The sequence below is a fragment of the Cnephaeus nilssonii genome (genome assembly GCF_951640355.1).
Source record: "Cnephaeus nilssonii genome assembly, chromosome: 20".
Taxonomy (NCBI): Eukaryota; Metazoa; Chordata; class Mammalia; order Chiroptera; family Vespertilionidae; genus Cnephaeus; species Cnephaeus nilssonii.
In genome coordinates this window covers 43660466-43668408 of record NC_137091.1, presented here as the reverse complement: position 1 = coordinate 43668408, position 7943 = coordinate 43660466, and the positions used below count along the sequence as shown (strand labels likewise).

The 7943-nt window shown below is 48.3% G+C and overlaps 1 pseudogene across 1 annotated transcript; it reads right to left on the bottom strand.

Annotated features, from left to right (window-relative positions):
• Positions 1-459: 459 nt before the first annotated feature.
• Positions 460-1532, bottom strand: LOC307116643 (elongation factor 1-alpha 1-like; annotated as a pseudogene). Its single transcript has one exon. The product of its transcript is annotated as an elongation factor 1-alpha 1-like (transcript).
• Positions 1533-7943: the final 6411 nt, after the last annotated feature.

The window sequence follows — 7943 nt, the reverse complement described above, 5'->3', positions numbered from 1 at the left end:
GTTCCCACTCAGAGAAAAAAAAATGTTAACAGAACTATCCAATTGTAAAGTATCAGCAGATATAACACTGGAAATAGGTCATGGGCAACTCTGAAGTCTTTTACCTACGTAGAATAACAGAAAGTTACAGTGTTGACCAAAAGAACAAACAGGTTTCTCATTAAACTTCGTTATTTTAATGGGTCTCAAAATTCTGTGACAGATTTTTGGTCAAAATTCTGTGACAGATTTTTGGTCCATTAAAAAGTACTGATTTTAAAAACTAATAACGTAAAAAACTGCCACGCACACAAAAGAACCAAATGGTCCACAGAACATTCTCCTTTCCTTCTGAAGGTTTTACGATGCATTGTGACCATTAACCAGTCGTTTACTATTAAACTTAAGTGGCCAATTGAGACACCCAGTTCTGAGACCATTCTTCCACCACCGATTAGGACTGGGGTGGCAGGGGTTGGGAAAAATATTCATTCAGCCTTCCGAGCTTTCTGGGCAGACGTGGTGACTTGGCCAGCTCCAGCTGCCTTCTCGTCCACGGCTTTGACGACACCCACAGCAGCTGTCTGTCTCATGTCACAGACAGCGAAACGGCCCAGAGGAGGGTAGGCAGAGAAGCTCTCAGCACACACATGGACTTGCCAGGAATCGTATCAACGATGGCAGCATCACCAGATTTCAAAAACTTGGGGCCATCTTCCAGCTTTTTCCCAGAATGACGGTCTACCTTCTTCTTCAGCTCAGCAAATCTGCAAGCAATGTGAGCGGGGTGACCATCCAGCACAGGTGCACACCAGCACTGATGGGGCCTGGGTGGTTCAGGATGATCACCTGAGCTGTGAAGCCAGCTGCTGCCATTGGTGGATCGTTTTTGCTGTCACCAGCCACATTGCTGCGGTGAACATCTTTGACCAACACGTTCGTGACGTGGAAGCCCACATTGTCCCCAGGAAGAGCTTCACTCAAAGCTTCATGGCGCATTTCCACGGACTTTACTTCAGTTGTCACGTTGACTGGAGCGAAGGTGACCACCATGCCGGGCTTGAGAACACCGGTCTCCACTCGGCCCACAGGGACAGGACCAATACCACCAGTTTTGTAGACATCCTGGAGGGGCAGGCGCAGGGGCTTGTCAGTTGGTCGAGTTGGTGGCAGGATGCCATCCAGAGCTTCAAGCAGTGTGGTTCCACCGGCGTTGCCATCTTTACGGGTGACCCGTTAGCACTTGGCTCCAGCCTGTTGTCACCATTCCAACCAGAAATGGGCACAAATGCTACTGGGTCAGGGTTGTAGCCAATTTTCTTCATGTAGGCGCTGACTTCTTTAACAATTTCCTCGTATCTTTCCTGGCTGTAGGGTGGCTCAGTGGAGTCCATTTTGTTGACACCAACAATCAGCTGTTTCACACCCAGTGTGTAGGCCAGAAGGGCATGCTCACGGGTCTGTCCATTCTTGGAGATGCCTGCTTCAAATTCACCAACACCGGCAGCAACAATCAGGACAGCACAGTCAGACTGCGATGTGCCTGTAATCATGTGCAAATTTCTCCTTTTTACTAAGCAAGAAATTTATTTTTTAAGAGTATTCCCGTTAGCTAATTTGAATATACAAAGGGATCATGGGAAGCCTTCAGTAACTTTCTTAGAAGACTTATTTAAATTGCTTATAAAGACATTGGCTTATTTAAAGGAAAGGGGTTGGCCTTTGTCATTTCAAGATGGCGGGCAGTAAGCCACGTGGCCAGAGGGGCAGGCAAGATGGCGGCTTTCTGACAAGCCACAAATATTGCCCCACTTCTAGCTTAATTAAGAATGCAGGCTACCCCTGGGAGACATGGGGTGGGAGACTCCGCGCTTGCTGACCTCCGAGTCCTTCAAGAATCTCAACGCCCCGGAAGCGGCCAGGTGCGCACGCTCGGCGACCGGCCACCGCTGCAGACCCAAGGGCCAACACAGCCACCCCGGACCAGCCCGCCGCTGCGCACCAGGCACACCGGAGCTTCGCTGAGCCCGCCGCCCAACAAGTTCTGCGGTGGCTGCCCTGGAGCTCTGAGAAAATGGCCGAAGGAATTGCTGAGAGGGAATTGACCAACAGGAATTGGGATCAAGAAGACGAAACCCCGCTGGGTCCCGGATCCGGGTGAAGCCGCGCGCCCCTGGGTCCGGGTGAGGCTGGGAACTGGGTCAGGGTGAGGCTGGGTCCTGGGTCCGGGCGAGGCCACATGCCCCTGGATCCGGGTAAGGCCGCACGCCCCTGGGTCCGGGTGAGGCTGGGTCCCGGGTCCGGGTGGGGCCGCCTCCCTGGGTCCAGGTGAGGCTATGCGCCCCTAGGTCCGGGTGAGGCTGGTACCTGGGTCCGGGTGGGGCCATGCGCCCCTGGACACGGGTGAGGCCACGCGCCCCTGGGTCCGGGGGAAGCTGTATCCCGGGTCCGGGTGAGGCCGTATGCCCCTGGATCCGGGAGAGGCTGGGTCCCGGGTCCGGGTGAGGCCACGCGCCCCAGGGTCTGGGAGAGGCTACGCGCCCCTGGGTCTGGGTGAGGCCACACGCCCCTAGGTCTGGGTGAGGCCACGTGCCCCTGGGTCCGGGTGAGGCCACGTGCCCCTGGGTCCGGGGGAAGCTGAATCCTGCGTCTGGGTGAGGCCGTGTGCCCCTGGATCCGGGTGAGGCCGTGGGCCCCTGGGTCTGGGAGAGGCCACGTGCCCCTGGGTCCGGGTGAGGCCATGCGCCCCTGGATCCGGGTGAAGCTGAATCCTGCGTCTGGGTGAGGCCGTGTGCCCCTGGATCCGGGTGAGGCTGGGTCCCGGGCCCAGGAGAGGCCACGTGCCCCTGGGTCCGGGTGAGGCCATGCGCCCCTGGATCCGGGTGAAGCTGAATCCTGCGTCTGGGTGAGGCCGTGTGCCCCTGGATCCGGGTGAGGCCGTGGGCCCCTGGGTCTGGGAGAGGCCATGCGCCCCTGGGTCCGGGTGAGGCCACGCGCCCCTGGGTCCGGGGGAAGCTAGATCCCGGGTCCGGGTGAGGCCGTGTGCCCCTGGATTCGGGTGAGGCTGGGTCCCAGGCCCGGGTGAGGCCACGCGTCTGGGTGAGGCCGTGTGCCCCTGGATCCGGGTGAGGCCGTGGGCCCCTGGGTCTGGGAGAGGCCACGTGCCCCTGGGCCCGGGTAAGGCCAATGTGGGTGAGGCCGTGTGCCCCTGGATCCGGGTGAGGCCGTGGGCCCCTGGGTCTGGGAGAGGCCACGCGCCCCTGGGCCCGGGTAAGGCCAAGCGCCCCTGGGTCCGGGTGAAGCTGGATCCCGGGTCCGGGTGAGGCCGTGCACCCCTGGATCCGGGTGAGGCCACGCGACCCTGGGTCCGGGGGAAGCTAGATCCCGGGTCCGGGTGAGGCCGTGTGCCCCTGGATCCGGGTGAGGCTGGGCCCCGGGTCCAGGTGAGGCCGTGCATCCCTGGATCCGGGTGAGGCCACGCGACCCTGGGTCTGGGAGAGGCCACGCGCCCCTGGGTCCCGGGTCCAGGTGAGGCCACGCACCCCCTGGGTCCGGGTTAGGCCACGTGCCCCTGGGTCTGGGTGAAGCCGTGCCCCTGGGTCTGACCGAGACCAAACCAGAGGGAGTTGGACCTGCATTACCACCATTTGTCCACCATCCAGAGCTGAGGGGTCAATGCCAACATGTACACATAAGGAACTGGTGGATATTGATATTGGGTCTCAAAAGAACTGTTGGTCCAGAAGAAACTCACTACAGACTGATTCATTTGCCTGTCAGCATAACTATTATTGCTCGTCTCACATTCAGTTCTTATATCTCTAGTGACACATGATTTCGCTCATCTAGGGGAAATGATGAACAACATAGACTGATGAACAAGAACAGAACCAGAAACAAGGAGGCATCGATCGGACTATCGGGCCTCAGAGGGAGGATAGGGGAGGGAGGGGGGAGGGGGGAAGAGATCAACCAAAGGACTTGTGTGCATGCATGAGCCTAACCAATGGTTAAGTTCAACAGGGGGTTGGGGCATCCATGGGGAGGGGTGTGGGATGGGAATGGGGGGATGAGGACAAATATGTGACACCTTAATCAATAAAGAAATTTAAAAAATTAAAAAATTTAAAAAAAAGAATGCAGGCTACCATGTCAGGCAGTAAATGGTGGCTTCTAATCTGTTTTTAAATTTTACTTGAATTTGGTTATTTATAAAAGCATTGGCTTCTCATGTAACTTAATTTATGAGACCTTGATTATATTTTAAAAATCTAATTTATAGGGTAACTTAAGTAGGTATCTTTATTTAAAAAAGCAAAGAAACTTATTCAGTAAACTTATGGGTTTGATACTTTATTGGTCTGATCCAAAACCATAAACACTGTCCCACCTCCAGCCCATACAAAAATGGAGGCTGCTTGAGGCTTTTGTCTTTCTATGAAATTCTACTTCTGTTGAAAATTCTGCCTATATTTTAAAAATATATTGTTTTTGCCCTTCTTACAGGCGAAAACTTTCATAACACTTAATATATATGTATATAAGTAAAATATATTAATTAATTTTTATTTGATAAAGCTTTCCATGCAATCTCAAGTATCAATCGGTTTAATTAAAAAATATTTCTTTTAAGAGAGAATACTTTTGAAATACATTTCAGGGCCCAATGAAATGTCCAAAAGCTACTCTCAAAACCTTGAAATACACTTGGAAAGATCAAACATGTAATATATATGATTTAAAGATTATATACTTAAATTATCTTAAAGAATATCAATTAAATTTAAACTGTATCATAGAATTAATTCTCTTTTTTAAATCAGACCAAGAAGCAACATATTTTGAATTCCTAATTATTTAAGAGAAAACACATTTTATTTTCTCAAAAACACCTTTTTATATTTTAGGTATTATTACCACATTTTTATAATTTCTCCCAATTCAATCTGAACCTTAAACTTTCAGAGCCTGCAAGTCAAATATTTGCAGTTCTTAGATTAATAACACCTTTATAGCTTTAAGAATAAATTTTAAAATCTAATAGTTAACTTTAAACCATGTTTTTTCTGCCTAGGGAAACTGAGAAGCAAACTTATAAGTATTAAAAAATGACTACTGGTGGTAAGCTGATTTTAAACAAGCCACCTTTTCAGGAAAAAACCACTTGACCTTTTCTGGGAAGGTCAGCTAGCAAAAGGTGTAGCCATTGAAATGCAAATGAACATTCTTTAAAAATGGCCGCTGGCGGGAACCAGCCTACCTGCACGCTAGGGGAAAGGCGTGTCCACCCTCCCTCCATAAAAAAGGGTGTAGCTTTAAAACCTTTTAATGGAGAGAAAAGAGACCTTAAACTTTCAGAGTTTAAATCTTAGATATCAAAATTAAATACTTAGCATTTCTCAAATCAATAATACTTTTACATTTTTAAGGATACATTTCAAATAAAATATAAGGCATATTCAATTAATAGATTAACTTCTATCATCTAGACTTCATACTAGGCATACTCAGATCAACATTTCAGTATTATTAATTTCAATACATTTAGATAATTTAAATTTATCATTTGATTTAGTAAACTTCCAAGTTCTTTTAAATTTCCATTCTTTCCCCGGTTCATCTCCACCATCTTTAAGGCCAAAATAGTCTCGGGTTTTTATTCTGTACACAGCAAAAGGTCAAGTCCAGCTCAAAACTATGCGCACTCGTTTTTAAACTGGCCTTTTCCCTTTACATGTGCACAGAAATCCCGGATGCATTTATGAATTTGTAAAAGCTTTAAGTCATTAGCTGGAAAATAAATAAAGATGGCGAAGATGAGGCCTTTCAAAGTGGCTTTCTTGGGGAGTGGCCTCCATTTTGAATGCCACGTGTCTCCCTTCCCCCACCTCCTTGTTTCTTAGGGGAAAGATTCAGTAATGGTCTGGCATCTACTCTTTTTATTTTATTTACTTTTTTCAATTTTTATTTATTTTTATTTTTAAGGAAAGAAAAGATTTTTAAGATAAAGAATTATTGGCAGTTGCTGAAAAATTCCTTTAATCCTTTTCTACTTTGTTACAAGTAGTTTTAGCCTCCAACAGGCATGCTCTTTTTTTTCTTTTTAATATATTTTATTGATTTTTTACAGAGAGGAAGGAAGAGGAATAGAGTTAGAAACATCGATTGGAGAGAAACATCGATTAGCCGCCTCCTGCACACCCCCTACTGGGGATGTGCCCGCAACCAAGGTACATGCCCTTGACCGGAATCGAACCCAGGACCTTTCAGTCAGCAGGCCAACGCTCTATCCACTGAGCCAAACCGGTTTCAGCAACAGGCGTGCTCTTAACTACTTTGGCAGGAAGAGCGGGCGGAGGCGGCGGCTGTAAGGCCATGGCCACATCCCGTTTAGACATTCTTAAACTCGCCTGTGCTGAATCAAGCATGCAACTGCTTTCTGACCTTTTCCCACGTTTTAACAACAAAAATTAAGAAAGAAATCAAGAATTTGACTATGCTTAACAGAAAATCTTTGAGATCTGAGCATAGTTAAAGCATTTTTGAGGATTGCCCACGTTTTACACCCGGCTAATTCATATCAATTCACAACAATTCACTCCCCTTACCTTATTCCTTTAAATCTGTGTGCACACGCTTGTGGGAGTGATCCCGTAGCTTCTTCCTTCCCTCCGTACTCAGCCCCTGACATTGGGCACCATATGTAGTGGTCTTTCTCTCTTTTCCGCGCCATCACGGAAAAGGTTCTGGTCCGGTTGCTGAGTGGAGGAGCTGGGGACTAAGAAATTAAAGAAAGAAAGAGACCAAGATGCAGAAATAGATTCATGAAGCTGGGAGCTGGGTGGGCTGCCATCCTCTCTGATGGAGAGGTAGCATGACGCCCAAAGCCACGCAGCGCGTTTATTCTATAGACCTAGATTTACATATCTAGTTCCGCCCCGGCCAACACCTGGGCTGCTATGGTTGGGGAAGCATGTTCCCAGGGCGTGGCTCTGCCTACACCTTGAGTTTAGCTGATGATAATTAAGGAAAAATGCCCATGTGTCTTCCCAGGTGGCCCTCTACATGCTATGAACATTTGTGCACATGTTTTTATTTAAGCCCTGTTTTCCATTATCTTGGGTTAGATTTTATTTCTTATATATAAATAGAAGATCATTATACAAAATTTCTGGTAACGCCTGAATATCAAATAATCCTTGGTCCAATTTTTAGTTTCTCTGATATTCACAAAGATATCTTTTTACAATTGGTTTGGTTGGGTGCGATCTCAAAGGAGCTGGATGCATTGCATTCAGTCCAGATGTTCTTCAGTGTCTTTCCACTATCCACCTGACCTCAGCTTCCTTTGTAGTTTATTCTGTTATTTAGTAACTAGAGGCCCGGTGCACAAATTCGTACACCAGTGGGGTCCCTTGAACTGGCCTGTGGGATCAGGCCAAAACCAGCTCTCTGACATCCCCAAAGGGGTCCCGGATTTCAAGAGGGTGCAGGCCAGGCCAAGGGACCCCACTGGCGCATTATCAGGGCCAGGAAGGGATATGGGAAGTTAGTCAGTGTGTGTGTTGGGGGGGGGGGGTGGAAACGGGACCATGGGAGGGCTCCAAGGAGTATCTAGTTGGATCGGCCTGACCCCAGCCACAAGCTAACCTACCTATAAAGTGTTTATCTCTTTACTGCGTCCAGTGCAGCTAGAGAGCGGACGGGGCAATGGGGGATTGAGAAAATGAAAGAGACAGACACAGAAACAGAGGGGAAAAGCTGGGACTGGGTGGGACAGCTGTCCTCTGATGGAGAGACAAGTGACCCAGAGCTGGTGCAGCATGTTTATTATATACAGTATAATTCCAGGAAGTTTTACTAGAGTTTAAAACGAAGGAAATTATGTGAAATCATGGTTAAACATCAAGCTGTAGCCATGGTTAAAGATGAAGCTGTAATTTTTCATTCTTGTTGCTTCTTTG